The sequence below is a fragment of the Macrotis lagotis genome, chromosome 1, assembly GCF_037893015.1.
Source record: "Macrotis lagotis isolate mMagLag1 chromosome 1, bilby.v1.9.chrom.fasta, whole genome shotgun sequence".
NCBI lineage: Eukaryota > Metazoa > Chordata > Mammalia > Peramelemorphia > Peramelidae > Macrotis > Macrotis lagotis.
In genome coordinates this window covers 806,600,294-806,623,016 of record NC_133658.1, presented here as the reverse complement: position 1 = coordinate 806,623,016, position 22,723 = coordinate 806,600,294, and the positions used below count along the sequence as shown (strand labels likewise).

The 22,723-nt window shown below is 36.6% G+C and overlaps 1 protein-coding gene across 7 annotated transcripts in view; it reads left to right on the top strand.

Annotated features, from left to right (window-relative positions):
• Nucleotides 1-22,723, top strand: part of TENM4 (teneurin transmembrane protein 4) — a 1,252,272-nt gene that overhangs the window by 209,951 nt on the left and 1,019,598 nt on the right. For all 7 annotated transcript variants that reach the window (XM_074216997.1, XM_074217000.1, XM_074216995.1 and 4 more), the window contains exon 2: nt 4,510-4,557. The gene's annotated coding sequence lies outside the window, so the exon portion shown is untranslated. The remainder of the gene's footprint in view (nt 1-4,509; nt 4,558-22,723) is intronic.

Below are 22,723 nucleotides of genomic sequence, written 5' to 3'. Positions count from 1 at the left end.
CCTAAAGAATTTGTTCTCCCAATACAATTCAGTATATATTTGTATTAAGTGCCTACTATACACAATGCACTGTGATGGTCATTGATAAAGATATAGAATCTGACCTCCTTGAGCTCACAACCTGGGGAGGGAGAAGGGGAAGATAATATGAGATTTACTTGGATACTGTAATACAAAGTAAAATGTGATAACTGTGTAAGTATAAGGGGGCAGCTAGGTGGCACAGTGGATAGAGCACTGGCCTTGGAGTCAGGAGGACCTGTGTTCTAATCTGTTGTCAGACACTTAATAATTACCTAGCTGCGTGGCCTTGGGAAAGCCACTTAACCCCACTGTCTTGCACAAAAAAATAAATAAATAAAAATATTTAAAAAATGTAAGTATAAGCACGGTACTCTATGAAGTTTGAGGAAGAAAAAAGACTTAAGGTGAGGGGAGTGAAGGGGAGGATTGGTTAGGTTTAGGAAAGAAGTCAAATTAGAATCATAAAATGAAATGGTTGAAGTAAATCTGAAGATTTCTACCATCTCAAAAATCTTGTGAACCTGAGTGAATGAATGAATGAATGAATAAACTTGTAAAAATACTATACCCCCTGTGATTTTAACAAAAATCTAGACCCCTGAGCAAGCTTGTTAAAACAGATGGTTGATAATAGCTAAAACACCTTGCCAGCCAACTATGTCAATCCTACATTATCAGAGAGGGAGGAGTGTCCTTACCATTCTAAAGTGGTATATGGCCTCAGGTTTAGGTTACACACAGGAGCCTTTAAACAGATAGAAAACATGAGCTATTTCTGTAGGAATTTTAGCTAGTTTGTATTATAAAAAATTCATAGCAATTAATTGAAAACCAAATGACAGAAAAGGGAAGCTTAGTACAATTAGAACAAAATTATAAGGAAGCCTCTCTTAGAACTTGATATGATTTTCTTCTCATTACTTCCCTCCTCTCCCCCCACATTGGTTGAATTGATAGATCTGCTTTAATATTTATAAGTAGAAACTGAATGGCGAAATAAGAGTTTATGTTTTTATTTTTAAATTTTTTTCTTTTTAAAATTTAAATATTTTATTTATTTTTCCAACCACATGCAATGGCAGTTTTCAACAATCTTTTTTTTTTAGCAAGGTTTTGCTTCCTTCCTCCCTTCCCTCCTGCCTCCTAACAGAAACCAATTTAATATAGGCAGAGTTATTATTTTTTTAAACCATAGCATATAGATGTTTATTTATTTTTAAGAAATATTTTATTCATTTTGATTTTTACAATTTTCCCCCTATTCTTGCTTCCCTCCCCCCACCCCCACAGAAGGCAGTCTGTTAGTCTTTATATTATTTACATGGTATACACTGATCTAAATTGAATGTGATGAGAGATAAATCATATCCTTAAGGAAGAAAAAGAAAGTATAAGATATGGCAAAATTATATAATAAGATGACAGGTTTTTTTTCCCCCCTAAATTGAAGGTAATAGTCCTTTGGTCTTTGTTCACATTCCACAATTCTTTCTCTGGATACAGATAGTATTCTCCATTGCAGATATTCCAAAATTGTGCCTGATTGTTGCACTGATGGAATGAGTAAGTCCATCATAGATTGATCATCACCCCCATGTTGCTGTTAGGGTGTACAGTGTTTTTCTGGTTCTGCTCATCTCACTCAGCATCAGCTCATGCAAATCCTTCCATGCTTCCCTGAATTCCCATTCCTCCTGGTTTCTAATAGAACAATAGTGTTCCATGAAGTACATATACCACAGTTTGCTAAGCCATTCACCAATTGAAGGACACTCACTAAATTTCCAATTCTTTGCCACCACAAACAGGGCTGCTATGAATATTTTTGTGCAAATGATGATTTTACTCTTTTTCATAATCTCTTCAGGATAAAGACCCAGTAGTGGTAGTGCTGGATCAAAGGGTATGCACATTTTTTGTTGCCCTTTGGCCATAATTCCAAATTGCTCTCCAGAAAGGATGGATGAGTTCACAGATCCACCAACAATATATTATTGTACCAGATTTCCCACAACCCTTCCAACATTGCTCATTGTTCCTTTCTAGTCATATTGACTAGTCTGAGAGGTGTGAAGTGGTATCTCAGAGATGCTTTAATTTGCATTTCTCTAATAAGTAATGATCTAGAGCAATTTTTTTCATATGGCTATGGATTTCTTTGATCTCCTCATCTGTAAATTGCCTTTGCATATCCTTTGACATTTGTCAATTGGAGAATGACTTGTTTTTTTTGAAAATTTGACTCAGTTCTCTGTATATTTTAGAAATGAGTCCTTTGTCAGAAATACTAGTCGTAAAAATTGTTTCCCAATTTACTACATCTCTTTTGATCTTGGTTACAGTGGTTTTGTCTTTGTAAAAGCTTTTTAATTTAATGTAATCAAAATTATCTAGTTTGTTTTTAATGATGTTCTCCATTTCTTCCTTGTTCATAAACTGCTTCCCTTTCCATAGATCTGACAGGTATACTACTCCTTGATTTTCTAGTTTGCTTATAATATTGGTTTTTTATGTCTAAATCCTGTATCCAGTTTGATCTTATCTTGTTATAGGGTGTGAGGTGTTGGTCTAATCTAAGTTTCTTCCATACTAACTTCCAATTATCCCCAACAGTTTTTATTGAAGAGAGAGCTTTTATCCCAATAGCTGGACTTTGGATTTATCAAACAGCAGATTAATATAATAATTCCCTGCTATTGCACCTAGTCTATTCCACTCTATTTCGTAGCCAATATGACAGTTTTGATGACTGATGCTTTATAATATAATTTTAGATCTGGTAAGGCTAAGCCACCTTCTTTTGAACTTTTTTATTGGATCCCTGGAAATTCTTGACTTTTTATTTCCCCATATGAATTTACTTACAATTTTTTTCTAACTCATTAAAGTAATTTTTTGGAATTTTGATTTGTAGGGTACAAGTTTACGTTTTTTTTTTAAAGGAACCATGAATTTTAGTGTACTAGTTACTTGGGATGATTTGGTTAATCAGTCAGTTAACAAGTATTTACTGAGTGTTTTTTAATATGCTAAGTTGTGGGAATACAAAAAAAGCCAAAAACAGTTCTTGATCTTAAGGAGCTTACATTCTAACGAGAAACACAAACATGAAAATAAGTCAGTGCCTAAAAGATATACAGACAGCAGCTTGTAGTTACTTTGGATGAGAAACAGAGTAAGGACTTAGAGGAAAATCCTTCTGAAGAAGTGAGCAGAGGAGCTGAGTCCTGAGGGGAGATAGAGATACTAAGAGGCAGAAATGAGAAGAAAGAATATTCTAGTTATGATTGTACAGCTAGGGAAAGGCACAGAGTTGGAAGATGGAACATATGAAGAAAAGTACATGGTCCAGTATGGCTGGATTATGGAGTGCATGAAGGGAAATAAATTATAACAAATATAAAAAAAAATAGAAAGGGGGCAGATTGTAAAAAGAAAAATTGAACTCCTAGAGAACTTTATAGTGTGATTCTAAAGGTAACAAGGAGCCCGTGGACCTAAGTATCTAGACAAACCTTTGTTTTCCATACTGTGTATGATAGTGCCAAACTCAAATAGAAATGGATCCCTGGGACCATATATTAACTTTGACAACTACAAATTCATATTATCTGTATTATAGTATATTATATTATTATTTATTTTGTTAAACATTCCAAAATTACATTTTAATCTGGCACTCAGACTGATGTGGGGTGTTTGACAATACTACTATAGACAAGTTACATTGGCATCATAAGACATGAATACTGACATGAACTTAGTTTCCATTATAAGATGCATGATATCCAGGATAGGGAATTCCACTATTTTCCCGATCAAAGTGTATCTTTACTACTGTATTAAGTGCTAAATTCTGGGTCCCTTATTTCAGCAAGGATGATACTATACTAGAGCATGTAGAGTAGAAGGCAACAGGGTGGAGAAGGTGGGATGGAGAGTGAAGATTATACTATATAATGTTTAAAAGAATTGAGGCTCTTCAAAAGTCAGAAATGTTGTTTTGTGGAAGAGTTATTAGTTTTACTTTGTTTGTCATCAGAGAAGATCCAGAACCAATGTATGGAGGTTGCCAAAAATTGAATTTAAGCTTGAAATGAGGAGGGAAAAATTTTTTCCAATAATTGGAGCTCTCCAAAAGATAAATGAACTAGAATTAATGGGTTTCTGATCAATGATCCTTTCAGTAAAGATGAAAGATCATTTTCTGGACAATTGAAGAGAATATTTGTATTCAAATGAAGTGAAATTATTTGATTTTTGAGTGATGAAGACTAAGATTCACTACTTATATCTTTTTTATGTTGGATATTATATTGGATATTTAAACATGGACTCCTTGAGGGCAGGTGTCATATCCAGTATCAACTTTGTATCGAACTCAGCACACATTTGCTCACCCACTATTTTTTTTTATTATTTCTCTGTTGTACTTCATTCTGAGAATCTCAAACACTAAGAGTGGTTACCTTTCTTTTTTTTCAGATGGCAAAACTGAATATTGGATTGGAGAAGTGATCTGTTCAACAAACAGTAAGTACATTTTTTTCTCAGACTAAGCTTCTAGTGGCCTAATCTCTCCTATTTCTGAAACTTTTAAAGTGGCTGCCATTAGATTTATGATATAGAGTATGCCACGTGTTCTTTTTGTTTTTTCGCCTCCTAGGGAATCATTAACTTTACAAAACATTTTCCAAAAATCATATAATGTAAATACTATCTCTGTTTTATAGATAAATAAATTAAGGTTCAGAGTGACTTGTCCAGAATTACATTGAGAGTCAGTAGTAGCACAGCAAATGGAACCCCAATCTCCTGGTTGATAATTCAGTGCTCCTCTCACTATAACATGGAATTTAATGCAAAGTCATTGTCTTATGCCACCTGAAAGTCTGTCATGTAGAAAAGGGTTTAGATTTATCCTATTTGACCCCAGAGGTCAGGGGAGCAAAATATAAATGCTTCAGAGAAACATATTTTGCCTTGTTAAAGAGTAAATGTATAAAGCAAGATCTCAGTTATTAGGGAAATTCACATTGTCCGGAAGTCTTAGGTAGAAGAGAGAGGTCCACCTTCTAGAAATGCCATAGAGTGGATTCCTGTGCAGCTATGGGTTGAACAAGATGATTTAAGTTCTCCTCCAATTTTGAAGTTCAGTGATGATACAAAATCAAATATATACAATATGTGTATGTTGTCTATATATATATATGTATATATACATGTGTCTGTGTTTGTTTATATGTGTTTATATATAATATAATTTGTTTGAAGCATACTATATATGCATATACAGAGTCAGAGAAAGAGACTGAGAGAAGTTTGGAAAGGACAATGAATATTATCTAGTCCAATACCTTCACTATATAAATGAAGATATTAAAATCAAAAGAGACTATATGTCTTGCCCAAGATTACCCAGGTAATCATTATAAAGAGTCCATTTTAAGTTTAAGTTACCTGACTCAAAATTCAGTGTCACTCATAGGTTTAGAATTGGAAAGGTTCTTATAGAGCATCAGATCCAGTCCCCTCATTTTATAAAAGAGGAAACAAATACCCAGGGTGTAAAGTGTCTTCTCTGGAGTAATACAGTATGGAGAAGATGAGAATGTAAGGTTCTCCTGACTCCAAGTCAAGCATCCTATCAATTATATCCTATATTTCTTGTTCTATTACTCAGAAGACCCCCATTACTCATTAATTGTTCATCTGTACGTATGTGTGTTTTTTATAATATATATCATCTATATGTATAATGCACATATATACATATCTACAAAATATTATATATTATAAAATAGTATATATTAATAATTATATAGCAACATTTTATATATCAATAATATACAGTTGGTATACATTAGATAATATTAAATATTAATAATTTTATCATATATTTTATAAAACAGTCAATTTAATGCATTATTTGGATGGTATTTTATATTAATAATTACAGAATGTATTATTATATATTGATAATTAATACACACATTAGATTTTATTATATATTAATATATGTACATAATAATGATGGTATATGATACTTAGTAACATGTGTTAATAATTGTGTAATTTATAACCTATATGTGTGTCATATAGTCTATGTATATAGGATAAATGTGCTATTTATGTATATAAATATACATATAATATAATAACATATACTATTTGAACCAAAATGCTACCTGAATAGAGATTGAATATGAATGAAGTGTCTTGGGGGAGATAAATAAATATATTTGGACTCACTGAAAAAAGTGACCATGTAAAATTACCATTTAAAATATATCTTCAGAGAATTATAGAACTTAAAACTAAAAGGAATCTTAGAAGTCATCTGGTCTAATCCTTTCATTTTTAAAGATGAGATCACAAGGTGACACATGGGAATACCAGAGTCAGGATTTGAACATAGTCTTTTGACTTTAAATTCAGTTTTTTTTATTATGGTTGTTTTGGGTTGGGTTTTTTTTAATTACCACTGGTCTCTTTACTTTGATTAATTTCATTTTCATCCATTGTGTGCTAAAAGCACATATACAGACCTGGGGGGGGGAGTATGGTCTGTATTAAGGTTTATGTATCCATGTATAAATATGTGAATAGTCCCTGTGAGGTCCTTCATATGTAGGAAGGAGGAAAATGGTATTTAAGAGCATAATTCTTCATCAGGACCCAAAAGTGCCTTTAATCAGCACCACTGAAATATGCCAGTGCAATGGGAAGCCACTCACCCTTTCATCCTGGCTTGTATTCCAGGAGCTCTTCCTTGCCCTTCTCATTGTTAGTAGATGAAAGCTGCCACTGTTCATTCTCATCTTGAAAGGCCCTTCTCAGCTGGCCTCCCCCTGTCCCTTTCTCTATTCCTCTCAACAGTTCTACCAGCCTTAATCTGATCTCCTGCCTTGGCCTCGAACCCTTTCAAGAGTCATGAACTCTAGTTTCAGGTGGTCTCCAAACCAGACAAGCCTGTTTCTTACATTATCCCAGCAGGTAACATGAGGAAGGATCTTTGTTTTGATGGAATTCTGAGGAAACCAATACCTGGCCATTCGCTTTCTGCAAGGGTCAATGAGAGCTCCAAGGGTCCGGATGGAGACTGATTATGTGTGTATGTGTATTCTTACATTCTCAGCATTCAGGATCAGCTCTTCAAAATGTTTGACACTGAAGGAGGCGTAACTCTGGTGAAAGCTAACTCTTATAGCAAATGGAATATCACCCTTTGGGGCTCCTGAGGAGGTTAGGTTCCCAGGGCTATTATCTTTCGAGGAGGGAAGACAAAATTGTTCTTATGAGTGAATTAAGCAAAAAAGTTATCAGTCCACATTACAAGAATATACATGTAAACAAGTATAGATAGCATGGCAGGTGGAGTCCTAGACTTGGAGTCAAGGCAACAGAGTTCAGATCCTACCTCAAACACTTATTAGCCATGTGGTCTTGGATAGGGAGAGTTGCCTCTCAGTCTCAGTTTCCTTTTCCTCTCCCAGTTCTGATTTTCTGTTCTGTGGAATTCTTCAGTGATGGGTAAGGTAGATGTAGAGGTAGAATAGATGTTTTCTGAGGTAAAGAATCACATGATCATAGTTTTCTATTATTCCTGTTTCACAGTTGGGTAAGTCAAGATAGAAAGAGGACAGGATAATTTCAGTATGCACACTTTGCAGTGTAGCCTCCAAGAGTCACCTAGGTCCTGCCTCTAGGGCCCTGGGAGGGATTATTATTATTCCAAGACATTTCTATTCCAAAATTTTTTTTTTAGGTTTTTGCAAGGCAAATGGGGTTAAGTGGCTTGCCCAAGGCCACACAGCTAGGTAATTATTAAGTGTCTGAGACCGGATTTGAACCCAGGTACTCCTGACTCCAAGGCCAGTGCTTTATCCACTATGCCACCTAGATCCATGATTTACTCTGTGCCTTACACTTCTGAGAATTTCATAGTTGCTGTGGCATTAAAAATATCATCTCCTGATAGACTTGATGAGCACCTTTGTACTTAAACAGTATAGTCCTTAAGAAAACTTCAAACCAACTGACAATGTCCCTGTAATCCAAGGTCACCTCTACAGGACAATGGGGTATGTGATGGGGATGAAGGGGAGAATTTAGTAAAGATTCATATTCAGTGGCTTAAAAATGGAAGGAAAAAGAAAGGAAGGGAGGAAGGAAGGAAGGAAGGAAAGAAAGAAGGAAGGAAGGAAGGAAGGAAGGGAGGAAGGAAGGGAGGAAGGAAGGGGAAGGAGGGAAGAAAAGGAAGAAAGAAAGAAGAGGAAGGATAAAAGAAGAATATCTCAACAGTTGATGAGAATATTTAAAAATGAGGATGGCCTCAATAATAAAAAAATTAATCTGAACAGAAGTACTAGTGAAAGATTAATTTCATCATTGCAGCAAATTTCTTTAGCCTAGTGGCCAACTCACAGAGCACGATTCATTTCCCCTATTGATATGAGAAGTGATTTAGCAAATTGAGTGGTCATTTCTCATCAGTTTCCTTATGGTAAGCTAGAACCTTCAACCAGATTTCATCATAATAATGTTGTTCAATTGTTTCATTTCTATGACCCTATTTGGGGTTTTCTTTGCAAAGATCCTTGAATGGTTTACAATTTCCTTTTCCAAATAATTTTACAGATTAGAAAACTGAGGCAAAGATGATGAAATGACTTACTCAGGGTTACATAGTTAATAAGTGTCTGGTGGTCTGATTTAAACATAGGGAGATGAATCTTCCTGACTTCAGACTCAATACCCTAATCTACCATCCAACTGCCTCTTCATAATAAAAGTTAGCATTTATACAATTCTTTAATAGTTGCAAAACACTTTCCCTATGTTATCTTATTTGATCCTCACAGCAGCTCAGGGAGAGAGATATCAGTTAGCATAACCATTTTATCCATGCAGAAATTGAGGCAGAAAGCAAGTTAAGTAATTTGCTCAGATATACTTAATACATATTTAGTATATGATTCAAACTCAATTCTTTCTGACTCTGGTTCCAACATTGTCACCTGAATCTTCACCTATAGGACTACCTGCCTGGTCACCAGTGCAGCAGTAGAAGGTTGGTTGACAGTGAAGAAATTAATTTCTGATTGTCTTCCTTTAAGACCTCATTGACCAATTACTTGTTTCATCATATGGAGCTTAATCTTATGCAAGACAATGAAACAACACATGATTTTCATCATAGTAGAATAATTGACCCCTTGTGAGTTCAAGCCAAAGGCAGCAAATTCATTTTTTTTCATGTGAAAGATTGGTGAACAGAAATGAGTTTTTCTCCCCCTCTTTTTCTTCTGTGTGTGTATCTATGTGCATATGTGTTTTTAACTGGGAACAGACAGGCCTGCTGGATGCTCTCCATTTCATTCGTGGATTTGAGCTGGTTTTCTCCTCCTAGCTCCAGAATGGGAATGAATATACCAAGCCTAGCTATTTTTTCCCCTAATGGTGGTGGTGGGGGGGAGGGAATCAGGATCTGAGTCTGCCTGTGACATTCAAGAAGGAGAAATAGAAATTAAGCACTGTGGTAAATGGAAAGAAAAGACCATGTACTCTTACTTGTAGCCCTAAAGCAAATTCCTTAGCCTCAGTTTCTCATTGTTAAAATGAGGATAATGATATTTACATCCCTGTCCTGACAAGGATTTTTATCTGGTTAACACTCTGAAATTTTTAAAAAGATATTGAAATGGAAGTTACTATAATGATGATAATATGCAAATCTTCTCTTGGAATCACCAAGTTACCCACAAAGGGAAAGTTAATAGCTTAAAAAATAGCTAGAGACTGTGCCCTTTTATTGGTAGACTCAAGAGCTTTACTTTCCAAATGTCTTCATAGTGCCTTTGTGATTCAGTCAGATTCTCTGCTGATAAATCACTGGTATCTAGAATAGGTATTGTCAGTGGTGGAGTTTTGATGTACGTACACTGTATTGATTATTTAGTCTTTTCAGGAGGATTTCTTTGTCATCAAATTATAGAGACCTTGAATTTCCTGTCCATATTATGAAATTTTAGATTCTTTGACTCTCCAAGTTGGAAGACACCTCAAACTTCCTCTAACACAAACCCTTTAGGAATGGGAACTGAGTTAAAGGTTAAGAGTTCCCTTCTGCCTCCTTCACATACAACAGTTTCCAGGTCTCAGGTCATAAGACTAAAAACTAGGATTATTAGCCTAGTGGCAAAAGGGACAATTTTCTTTCCCCAGGGTGCCTGAGGGACTCTCTTTTGCATTATGAATTGCCTTATAACAACACCTTTTAAGAGGGAGAGGAGGCCCAAATATCACATCTATTTTAAATGTGCATCAGGCCTCTTGGCTCTCTCTGATTTATTCCTTTTCAGAGCCTCAGTAGAGTCTAGATGGTCACTTCTAAATTCTGTGGTGAAAGACATTCTCTCAGGTAGGATCATGGGATTGATGATCCATAAGGGTCCCTTCTAGTTCAGAGATATTTTCCAGGAGTGATTACTCTGGGCAAGGAACCATTGGCACAGAGCATAGGAAGAAACCGGCAGCCTGGCAGCTATTCTCAGGGATAAAGGAGATAGATAGGAAGAGCTTTTAGGTTGGGGTTTATTACAGAATAGGAGATAAATAGCAATGTAACTATGGGACAAGAGCTGTCACAAAGTAATTGGTGCTGAATACTGAATAATTTCCTACTAGACATGAAATACATTGGGAATTTAGAGAAAGGATAATAAGCTAAAGCTGAATGAAACCTTAAAGATCTAACTCAATACCCTCATGGGAGGATGGAAGCTAAGTAAGGGAAATGACTCACATAATCAGAGTTAACTCAGCTAATCAGTTAACACTTGAACTCAGATCTCTTGACTCCCTCTCCAGAATTCATACTATATTATCTTCATAGTAGCTCTAAAAGATACATAAAGATGGAAACTAGGTAGTCCCCAAGAACTGTCAAAGGCAAAATTTGAACCCGGATTTCCTCCATCCTAGGCCAGGACTCTACCCCACTGGCTTAGTTGATAGAGAAGAATTCTGATGTCAAAATCTAAGGAATGCTCAGAGTGAGGTTAAGTATTGACACATACACACAGGGGGCTTATCTGTCTGGTGGGCTGAAGATCACCACCTCAGTCTGAGCGACTCTCAATAGTGGTGTCTTTAATGAGTGGGATATCTATAAATAATTTAGTTCTCTCCCAGCTGAGTGTACCAGAGCCCTTTGCCCTTCCTGTTATCCATCTCATTTAATAATAGCTTTTTTTAAAAAAAAAAAAAAAGATGCTTTGCGTGTGCAGGACCCTTCAGAATCAAATAGCATTTTGTCAGGGCTGGAGGATGGTACTGATACTGTAGCCGAATAATGGCCTCGTTACAGCTCATGATGAATGAGCCCGTTGTCTGTCCAGCTGGCTCATTGCCTACAGCTTTGCATAATCATTTGGGTACCAACCTAAGTCTCAGTCCTGAGCATCGAAGCTATTATCTGTCATCTTCATCTTTCAAGGAGGATACATTTGGCAAACTGTGGTAATTTGGGGAATGCCATTTATACCTATTGGAGAGAATGTGGGTTGTAGAGTCAGGTTCGAATCTCACCCCTGATACTTAACCAGCCCTATGATTTTCCCTTTCAGAGCCTCAGTTTCTTCATCTGTGAGCTGGTGATAATAGAATCCACAGTTGTTCCTTGATAACAATTTGCTGAGGCATAATGGAGAAAATATGTCTGAAGTGCTTTGAAAACTTTAAAGTGACTATATAAATGCCTGTTATCACTTTAAATACCTCAAGATAAAAGATCACAGTTATGACAATCCCTTTCTCTAAATCTCTTAAAGGTCCACCAATCTACAGGTTTACCAGTAGGAAGGAACCTTGGATATTTTATGAGGAAATTGAGTCTCAGAGAAAGGAAGTGACTTAACTAAATTCACACAGTTAAATAAGTAGTAGAGGTGAGATTGGAATCATACCTAAAGGTCTTTCAAGTCCTGTATTCTGCCTGTCCTTCAACTTCCCCATAAGTGCATATTTTAATTTCTCTCTAGATAAGCTCCATGAATTACCTTGAGCCACCTCTTACCATTCTTCACCAAAAAAAAAAGAAAAAAAGAAAAAAAGAAAAGAAAAATTAATCCTTTGTAGGTGGACTGGTCTTGGGATAGTAGATGCATAGTCTGTCACTGGTCCTGGACTCAAACTGTTCATCAAAAAGAGGCATCAGAGGAAGACTTTAGTGGAGGAAAGCCTTCTGCTGGGGGGGGGGGGGAGTTCAAAAGCAGTTACAATTCTCTTATAAGTTCTAGTCATTTGAGGGTAAAACACACACCTACTACCTATATCTTAGCATTATACTTCTTGGTTTGCTGGTCCTCTCTAATTTCTGTTTTTATAATCAGTGGGTGTGATTTCACCATCCATTCTTTTTTCTTAATGCATGCCATATCTCAGTATGCCACAATCTCCAGGATTGTTATTGTTTATATTCATGTACATTACACTAAATACAATACTTTGAACGAAGTAGCCATATATTGAATTAGATTAAATACTTGGACCACATGGTGGTCAAAGGTATAAAAATCTTTCCTTCAAGATGGATAAACCTCAATCTAAGCCAGATGCTACAACAATACCTTTGCTATTGTTTTTGTTCAGTCATTTCAGACTCTTCATGGTCACTTTTTGGGTTTTCTTGGCAAAGCTACTAGATTGGTTTGCCATTTCCTTCTCCAGCTCTTTTTGCAAATGAGGAAACTGAGACAAATAGGGTTAAGTTTGTCAATATCCCTCTGCCCCAGGCCACACAGTGTCTGAGGTCCAATTTGAATCCAGGCAGTGAGTCTTCCTGGCTTCAGGTCTGGCATGCTATCCACTTATCACCTAGCTTCACCTTGAATATAATAGGTATTTATTGAATTGAATGCTTGTGCTTCATGTGTGGGCAAAGGTAAGACACCTTAAAAACTTTCCCTCGGAGATTGTCTTTACTAAACCATATGCTGCACTAATGCTTTAGAAATAACTAAAATGTCATGGAGACCATCTCCAGATTGTCAGGCTCCCTTCTCTGCTACAGCATTAAAAGATTTGGAGCTGAGAGGGAATATTGAAGTCACTTAGTCCATTCTCCTCATTTTATAGTAGTTTTTTCTCCTGAAGCTCACCAAGGTTAAGTGACTGGTCTAATCAATCAACCAGCAAGCATTAGCTGAGCACTTCAGTGTCCTCAGCAAAGCCTATATCCTTCAAGACAAATCATCATTGCTACCTTGACTCTTTAGACCCTGATAGGAATACCCCAGGATCCTAAACCTAAGAGGCTTGAAAATAGCAGTGTCCACCAAACTGTTTTTAGCCATCATTGATAGAAGAGACCTACCTTCCTCATAACCATCAGCAACAACTGGTAGTCAAATGCCACTAAAAGGCAAGTAGGCATAGGAACATGAGAGTAACAATATTCCCTTGCCCCAAACCTAGAACTACCATTCCGATTTTCAGCTCAGCCCTTATAGCCATCATAAAACAAAGCATTTCCAATGGAAAAAGTGATTTGCTATCCCTACCAATTACCAGCCAACCTTCAAACACAGGGCAGGCAAACCAGCCTAGACTGAAGCACCAGGGCATCCCAAGGGAGACATCAAAAGATATCATGGGGCCAGGCTTATCAAATCACCACCACAACTTTGACCATCATTTCTCCCCAGATTCTGATGGTGCAGCTCACAAGCCTGAATCTAAGAACCCTGGGAATAATTACTTGTAAGGAGAGGCATCATTACCATTTGCTTTGTTGTTGCACCATGGGACAGACCCATGAACTTGCTTATATTGCAACCCCCCCCCCCAAGAATTTGAGTTCCTTAACAACAGAAACTGATTTCCTTTTCTATTTGCATCTCAGCACTTAAGAATATGGTTTGTATATATTGAGTATACTGTTAATAAATGTTTTAATCATTCATTTATTCATTTCATTCATTCATTCATTCACTTCCTATGTACTAGTCTATGTTCTTTCCAATGTTCTAGAAAAGATATAAAAATTAAAAATGTCCCTGTTCACCAGGAGCTTACCTTATATCTGGAGAAGTAACATGTATGCACATAAGCAGAGACAGGATATATAAAAAATAAATGCAAGATAATATGGAAGATAGGAAGAAGCACTATTGGGTCACAGGATCAATGGGATTATGCATCTCTAGCTTGAAAGGAACTCAGAGTTCATCTAGTATAATCCCCTCTTTTTTTTGTCTATGAGAAAATATTGAGAAAATTAAAGTGATTTACCCAAAGTCAGATAAATGGTAATTACTCTAAACTGACTTTGATCAGTAAAGGACTCGTGTAATAGATGGGGCTTGAGTTTAGATTTGGAGGAAGTTACGGATTCTAAGAGGAACAGATGAGTAGGGAGAAAATTCCAAGCCTGGAAGACAGCTTATGCAATGGCAAGGAGTTAGGAAATAGAAAGTTATGTGTTAGGGATAGAAAGTAGAGCAGCTTGACTGCAGGAAGGGGTGGAATCAGCCTGGAAAGGGAGTCTAGAGACATATTGCAAAGAGTTTTAATTGACAAATAAAGGAGTATATATTTTAACATACAGGCATTGAGTAGAAACTGAAACCAACTCCTATTTAAGGACCACACCTGTGTGAAAACAGCGTAATTGGACTCAGAGGGTCTAGTAGGGAAGCTATGGAAACTGTCCATATGAAGGTGGTGCTGAAGGTAATTAGGGAGTGGTTGTCATTCAGTGGTGAGCAATTCTTCGTGATGCTATTTAGGGTTTTCTTGGCAAAGCTACTGGAGTGGTTTGTCATTCCCTTCTCCAGCTCATTTTTACAGATGAGGAAACTGAGACAAACAAGGTTAAATGATTTATCCAGGATTGCACAGCTCAGTGTACAAGGAATGGAGCAGGACTCAAAACCCTCTGACTGTAATTAAGGCTCTTTTTACTCTATCCATTTAAAACTCAGACACTGAGCTTTGGAAGATGTCAGATGGGAAGAGTCAGACAGTGTATATCTACTTAGAAGAGTCTTCAGCTCTCTTTCTCCCACCACCCCCCTGCCTCTCTTTCAACCTTCTTTGTCACTCAAGATGATATGCCACTATGCTATGTGGTTGCTTTTTTTCCCCTAGGCTGTTGAGTGATGCTATTCTTTGAAAATAATATTATATCCTCTTTGCAACAGAAAAACAGACAGTAGATGGGAGAACCACTATTAACTGATGGTTTGGGGGAATGTGTTCTGATCAATGGAATTGTAGGTCTGAGTGATGGGATAGGTAACGTAAATATTCTTTGAAGATTTTAACCCCCTATTCAGCATTCATTCAAAAAGTTCTTGAATATATTCCTTGTTTGTCTGAGGCCTTATGGTATTTGCAATGGGTAAAAAGTGTCCCTTTTTACTTCAAGAAATGATATTCCTTTTATTCCAGGAAGAAGGGAAACAGAGATAATGCAGTGTGGTGGTTAAGTATTGACTTAAGAGTCAGAAAAACCTGAGTTTAAATCAAGTCTTACATACTTATCAGCTGTGTGACCCTAGATAAATCACTTAGTTGTGCTTGCCTTGATTTCTTATCTGCAAAATATTGTGAAGAAGGAAATGGCAAGTTACTCCAATATCTTTGCCAAGTCAACTCCAATTGGGGTCATGAAGAACTGGACATGACTGAACTACAAGTGCTTAGTACTTAGGGAATTAATCCTAAATTTGTTCTAATTTGTTCCCAGAGTTTAACATTCCATCTCCAGCATCCCTGCTTTGGTAGATAGATCCTCTCCTGCTTTTCTTCCCTCCCTTTCCCTACCAGGTGATAGAAGATTCTATATAATTCATTGTTAAATTATTATAGAATCCATCCTTCATTCTCTAGAATTGACTTCATGCTTTTTTACAAATATATAAATGTGTATTTCTTGGCCTGTTCCCTCTCAGTCAGGTTCCTGAATTTAGAATCTCAAATTTAGGAGAAAGCTTAGAAATCATCTAGTGTAGAATCTTGCTATACAATATAAGGAATCTCTATTACAACATTCTCAACAACAACATACTATGAGAATTTCACTGGACTAATTTCTAAGGAGGCAGTGGTATTGATAAGTGACATCTAACTTTAATAGGAATACCTAAAGGGATCAGCAACTCATCACCTCCCACAATAGCCTATTCCATTACTGGTCAGCCCTAAGTAAAACATCCTTCCTAAAAAAGGTATAAAATCTCCTCCTATGTAACTACTCTCCATTGGTCCTCTGAGTAATTAGATTCTGGTGACTTTGCACAGCCCTCCCTCACTTAGATCCATTTGACTTGTAAGTAATGGTATCACCTTCCTGATGTCATCATCCTCTTCAAGAATGAAGTCAAACAATAACAGCAACCTTCATTCTATCAGAACAAGGTTTTTGTCCCCTCAGTCAACATTTATTACACACTGACTATATGCATTGCACTGAGGACCTTGGTGATATTTGAAAAGAGCTATTATATATCTTTTTAAGTCTTTTCTTGGTCAAAGTAAATAGCTTCTGTAGTCTCAAAGAATCCCTTCTAAAATTTGTTCGGTCTATGTGGCTTTAGATCCCCAAGTTTATCTGAGAAGCTCTTCTATTTGGAGACAGAGATGGAAATAGTTTCTGTAGGCACATATCTCATGACCATCTTCCATTCCACCTAAATGCATCTCAGTTTTTATAGAATTAAGGAATATATCATTCTCTTCCTAGAGCTGAAAGGGATTCCCTCCTCTCTAAAACTCTCCATTATATCACTTTGACTGAACCTCTTCTTTGTATTTATAGTTACAAGATTTAGATTCAGAATTGCAGGGAACTATAGAAAAAATCGCTTCCACCGTTCTCATAGGAGGAGAGTGTGGAAGGTAGGATCCAAAGGGATTAAGCAATTTGCTGAAGGTCACCTAGTCATTTAGCATCTGAGATAGGATTCAAACCCAGGTCTTTGTGTTACAGAATTCATGCTTTCTCCATTCTACCACCGTCCCCTAGTAAATGTGAGAATTAGAATTTGAATTCAGGTCTTCTGATTCCAAACCCAGCTCCGTGTTTAGCAATTGGGTCATTTGTGTGTACCTTTCTCTCCATTAGACAATTAAACTTCTTAAAGGGTAGGACTTCACATTTCACCTTTGAATTCCTAGCACTGATCATGGGGCTGAACACACAGTTGCCACTTAATAAGTGGCTACTGAATTGGTTTGAATCAATAGATTTGTGGGCGAGGTGGGGGGAAGAGTAGGCTTTAAGCTGTCACTGCTGCTCTATTTGGAATAAGAACATGTGGAGAGATGAAATATATAGAAAGCTTTTAATGACACTTTAATATCTATGTGAAGTGTTCCAAAGCAGGCCCCCTCACTGTATAATTCCCTTGGAAGTAAAGGAGTGAAGGGCCCTTTGGTTATAGTTCTGTAAACACTAATGATGTTCCATCAAGTGATACTGAGGTTGCAAAAACTATGTTCCTGAAGCCCTGCTCCAGTTCAACCAGGCAACTTAAGTCTGTCTTATACCTTCCTCAGTGGCCTGTCTCCTTGGTCACAATGCATGATGTCCCCTGTATCTAGAATGCTTCCTCTAATTTCTTCCTGGAAAAATTGTATCTATCTTCCTGGCCCCAGCACAAAGATTACATCCCCCCTGCTGGAAGCAAGCTTTCCCTCATGGGCACCCATGCTCTTATTGATGCCATTCAAGTATGTTTTATATTCAGTTTTCATTCATTATATAAACAAGAATGAAATTATAGGGGAATGGTAGTGAAGGGTTTGGAGTCTGTCTTTGGGGTCAGAGGATATAATTTCAAATCCTACCTCTCACTCTTACCTATAATGACAAATAATTTCCTTTTCCCTGGACCTCAGTTTCTTCATCTATAAGTAAAATTAGGGAATGGTACCAGGTGATTGCTGAGGTTCCTTCCACTTTCAAGTCTGAGATTCTATGAACCTCAGTGATTATTATCCAGTTATTTTGTTTATTCTTTGTATCCCTTTCAAGATTGTAAATTTCTTGAGGATTAAAACCATTGTTCCTTTCATCACAATGGATAGATCTCTGGATGTGGAGTCAGAGGGACTGGTTTCAAATTCTGTCACTTCCTCCCTGTGTGACCTTGGCAAAGTTCCTTAACTCTCTGGAACTCCAAATAGCACTTTTCTTTAGAATGAGGGTGTTGTACTGGGTGACCTCAATGATCTTTTCCATCTTAAAATCTAGGATCCTATGATCTCTAGTGTGCATTTTCCATTTGTTGATTGAGAAGACATTCTGGAAAAGTCTGAAAGGGGCACGAATTCAGAGTCAAAAAGCTGATCATTAAATCCTCATCATTTACACTTGCTGTCCTTGAAACATTTATTGGTCACTTTAACTTCCCTGAACTTCAGTTTCCTAGTCTGGAAGATGGAGGAAAATGGTCTTAGTGCTATCAGCCTCACCGAGTTGTGAAAAAAGTATATTGTAAGCTTTAGAGGGCTATTGAAATATCCACTTCTGTCAACTGCTTGGAATGACTGTACCAGGGTACTGAATCCAGAGACCCCAGATTCCAGGCCAATGAATTCCAAGGTATTTTCTCCCCTTGTTCAGGTTTCAGCTGCCTCCAAGGGAATGATAAACTTATACAGATGAATTTTTCCTTCCAGTGAAAACTTTTTCTTCCAAAGCAGGTAATAGATTGGTCTCCCTAACACCAGGAAAGTAAAGCCAATGTTTATGATATTCTCTCCAGTAGAATTCATCCTTGTCCTGTTAACAATTCACAGAGCTCCACTTATTAATAAGTTGGCAGCAAGGTTAACACAACTTGGAGTCATTGTTTCAGGATTAATTTTTTTCACTCATGTAAAGATGCGGAACACTCATTCTACACATAAGATTCTTGGGCTGCTGGAGAAATGTTCCCCATCTGCATCCCAAAATATGGCCAGCTGGAGATAGGAATAATGATGATGTCTAAGAGTACAGAATCTATGAATCTTACTTTCTTCAACTGTGAAATGGAGATGATAATAATAGTACCTACTTCACAGAATTGTTTGTGAGGCTGACAGAAGAAAATATGTATAATATGCTTTGCTGATCTATGTACATAGTAATTGCCCTCCACCTTCTCCTTCTCCTCCTCCTCATCATCATTATAGACATCCATGATATATTTGAGACCAGGAAGTTTGTGATTATGATTAGTGTGAGACATAAAATAAGTTAGGAGTCAATTACAACTCAATACAACTTGCTCTGTGTGTGTGTGTGTGTGTGTGTGTCTATGCATAAATTTTAGGATAATAATAATCATAGCTGGCATGTATATGATACTTTATAGTTTATTAAATGTTTTCATTATAACATTGATATGAAGTATATATGTTAAGTGATATTATCCAAGTTTTACAAATAAGGATGTTGAGGCACATAATCTTAAATTCTTTGCCATTGACATGTGGGTAGTAAGTAATAAAGTCAGAACTAGGACTGGGACTAGTCTAGGACTTCTTGGGTCTATGTTTTTCTCAATATACAAATATAGAGGGAGTAATAAGGAATACTTGAGCTAGAAGAGAGTTTGTAAATCTTCTAATCCAACCTAATTTCATGAGTGAGGGATCTAAGGTCAAGAGAGGTTATATGACTCCCCCACTGGCAATAAATTCTTTGTTGATATGGACTACCTCCAGTCCAATTCTCACCTGCTGACCTTGCTTTAGCCTTCTCTGTTGCAAGATCAATCTTAGCTGTGATACGAAGAGTTCTATAAGCAGTTTAGCCTGCTATGCTGTGACTAGCTGGTGGAAAGGCTTGTAACCCCAAAGCATTTTAGTGCTTTGATGAGGGTCGGTGTCAAGAAAGCAGTATTTTGTCTGGATGCCGGAAAGCAGCTTAACCACCCACTATGCCTTAATCCTGATTAAGAAGTTCCTTAACACTACTCGTGAGCCATTGATTCCAATTTTGCTGAAAAGCTTTGATTATGACCTTATGATGAATGGAAATGAATCTGCAAGGGGAAAAAAAATCACAAAGAAGTTCAGAATGTTTGAGCTTAAAAGAGAGCTTAAAAAGTTGAATGTTACAACATGGAAAGTTGATTGTTAGAGCTAAAAGGGACCTCATTAAATGCTATCTAGTTCCACCATCTCATTTCCCAAAGTAAAAAGCAAGGGAGAAAAAGGAAGAGACTTGTACAGGATTATACATCAAATATCATAGTTAGAACTTGAATTCAGGTATCCTAATAAAGCTGAATGAGATACCCAGAACTGACTTGACTTGTAATATATGAAGTAAAATTGTAATCTCCTTTCCTCTGGTTCCACTTAACTGCTTCAGTTCTTGTAAATTTGACTCATTTATCTATATATTTGAGAAATGAGGCCTATATTAGAGATATAAGCTATAAATTCCCTCTCCCCTCCATTCCAGTTTTCTACTTTTCTTTTAATTTCAGTTGCATTGATTTTGTCTGTGCAAAAATGTATTAATCTAATGTGATCAAAATTATCCATTTTATATTTTGTAATGCACTCTATTGTTTGGTCCTAAATTCTTCCCTTCCCCATATAGCTGAGAGGTAAATTATGTCATACTCCCCCAATTTGCTTACAATATCACCCTTTATGTCTAAATCATTATACAATAGTTCTTACAAGCATTGTATCTCTCTGAAACCATTCCTTTCATCATTTTTTTCCTTTCTTTTTCTCGGTGTGGGATTTGCAAGGCATTGGGGTTAAGTGACTCATCCAAGGTCACACAGCTAAGTAAGTATTAAGTGTCTGAAGCCATATTTGAACTTGGGTCCTCCTAACTCCAGGGCTGGTGCTCTATCCACTGTACCATCCAGCTTTCCCCTTTCATCATTTCTTACCACCATTAATCTGGCATGACTATCTCAGTTTCTTTCTGCATGAAAAACCTAGGACTGCTGCTTATACATTAAAAGGTCATCAAAAAACTTCACTTAGAAGTTGATGATGCAGAAATGTGTCAACAATGAGGCTTATGGAGAGAAGTCCATGCTGAGGACTGCTATGGGAAAGGTTACAAGGGCTTGACAGAAGGAGTCCCATCTGCTGCAAGTATAAGATGTCAAATGATGAATCCCCTCAGGTTAGGCTGGAATGGGGAATCCATCTATAATAGGAGAGATTTTTGAGTCATGTTTGGGGCCACTGCTGACTCAGCTTGATATTTGAGATTAATAAACCACTCTCTAAGTTTAGGGATTTCTCTTTCATGGAGATAAAATAGATGGTTCTCAAATATCTTATAATAATGGAAGTCTGTTTGTTTTAGAATTGTATTGAATTCACTTGTTTTTGTCATCATAGCTGGATATGCTCCATCTAACAAAAAAAAAACAATAAAGCAAAATAAGTTGACATAGAGATCACATTTGAAAGTAGATATAGAGGCAGCTAGGTGGTGCAGTGGATAGAGCACCAGCCCTGGAGTCAGGAGTACCTGAGTTCAAATCCAGCCTCAGACACTTAATAATTACCTAGCTGTGTGGCCTTGGGCAAGCCTTAACCCCATTGCCTTGCAAAAACCTAAAAAAAAAAAAAAAAGTAGATATAAGCATCCCACTTACATTACTTTCTCTCCAGTGAAAAAGGAAATATTTCTTTTTCATCTTCTCTTGGGGGCCAAGTTTGGTCATTTCAGAAGCCTTCATAAAAAACAAACAAAATCCTGGTAGAATCTTTGTGTTAAAAGCTTAAATTTCATCTCTAAACACTAAATAAAACACTTTATGATATCAGATGGATCTTTTTTGGAAAAATATAAGCATATTTATTACAAGCCATACTGCATGAATAGGTCCTAGACCTAACTACACTGGGAAGGAATAAAAACATAAATAGGAAACCTAATACAGAAGATAATAGAGCATTTTCTGGTGAAGACTTTTCTTGTACCCTGATCACTCTTCTTGGTTCAGGAATTCAGAATGAGTCAGAAACTCCTAAACTTGAATGTCACTCTGATTCTTTTATCTTATAACTCAAAATCATTTTTATTTTTAATCTTATGATATAAACTATTTTGTGATAAGAGTATATATTTAGCTGCTATCAGAAAAGTATATATGGATGCATGTGTATTCATCAATAAGCATACACATATATCATATATATTATATATTTTAGAACAATATTTGTTGCTGCTCATTTTGTAAATTGCTTCACAACAATTTTTACTTTCCATATACACTGAGCCATGATTGTTTTTTGTTTTGTGATGGGAGGGAAAGCAGGAATTGCTTTTGTTTGTTCCATAGTAATTTTTTTTTAATTTAAAGAACTTTGCTTTCCATTTCTCTGTGTCTTCGTTTTATATTCCTTTGTGATCATTTTTTAAATTTTATTTTTCAGTTTGCAAGCATTTTTTCTCACCTTCCCACTCATCCCTGTTTAAAAAATAAGAGAAAAACAAAGTCCTTACAACAAATAAGGATATTGAAACCAAACAAATGCCCATGTTAGCCATGTCCAAAAATGTATATATGGTTCATTCTCTATCACAATCTTTGTGAAGAGATATATGGGTCACATTCTTCATCCACAGTTCTCTGAAAAGATGATGGATTATTGTGCTGATCAGACTTCTTAAGTCTTTCAAAGTTGGTTGTGTACAATGTTGTAGAAATTATTC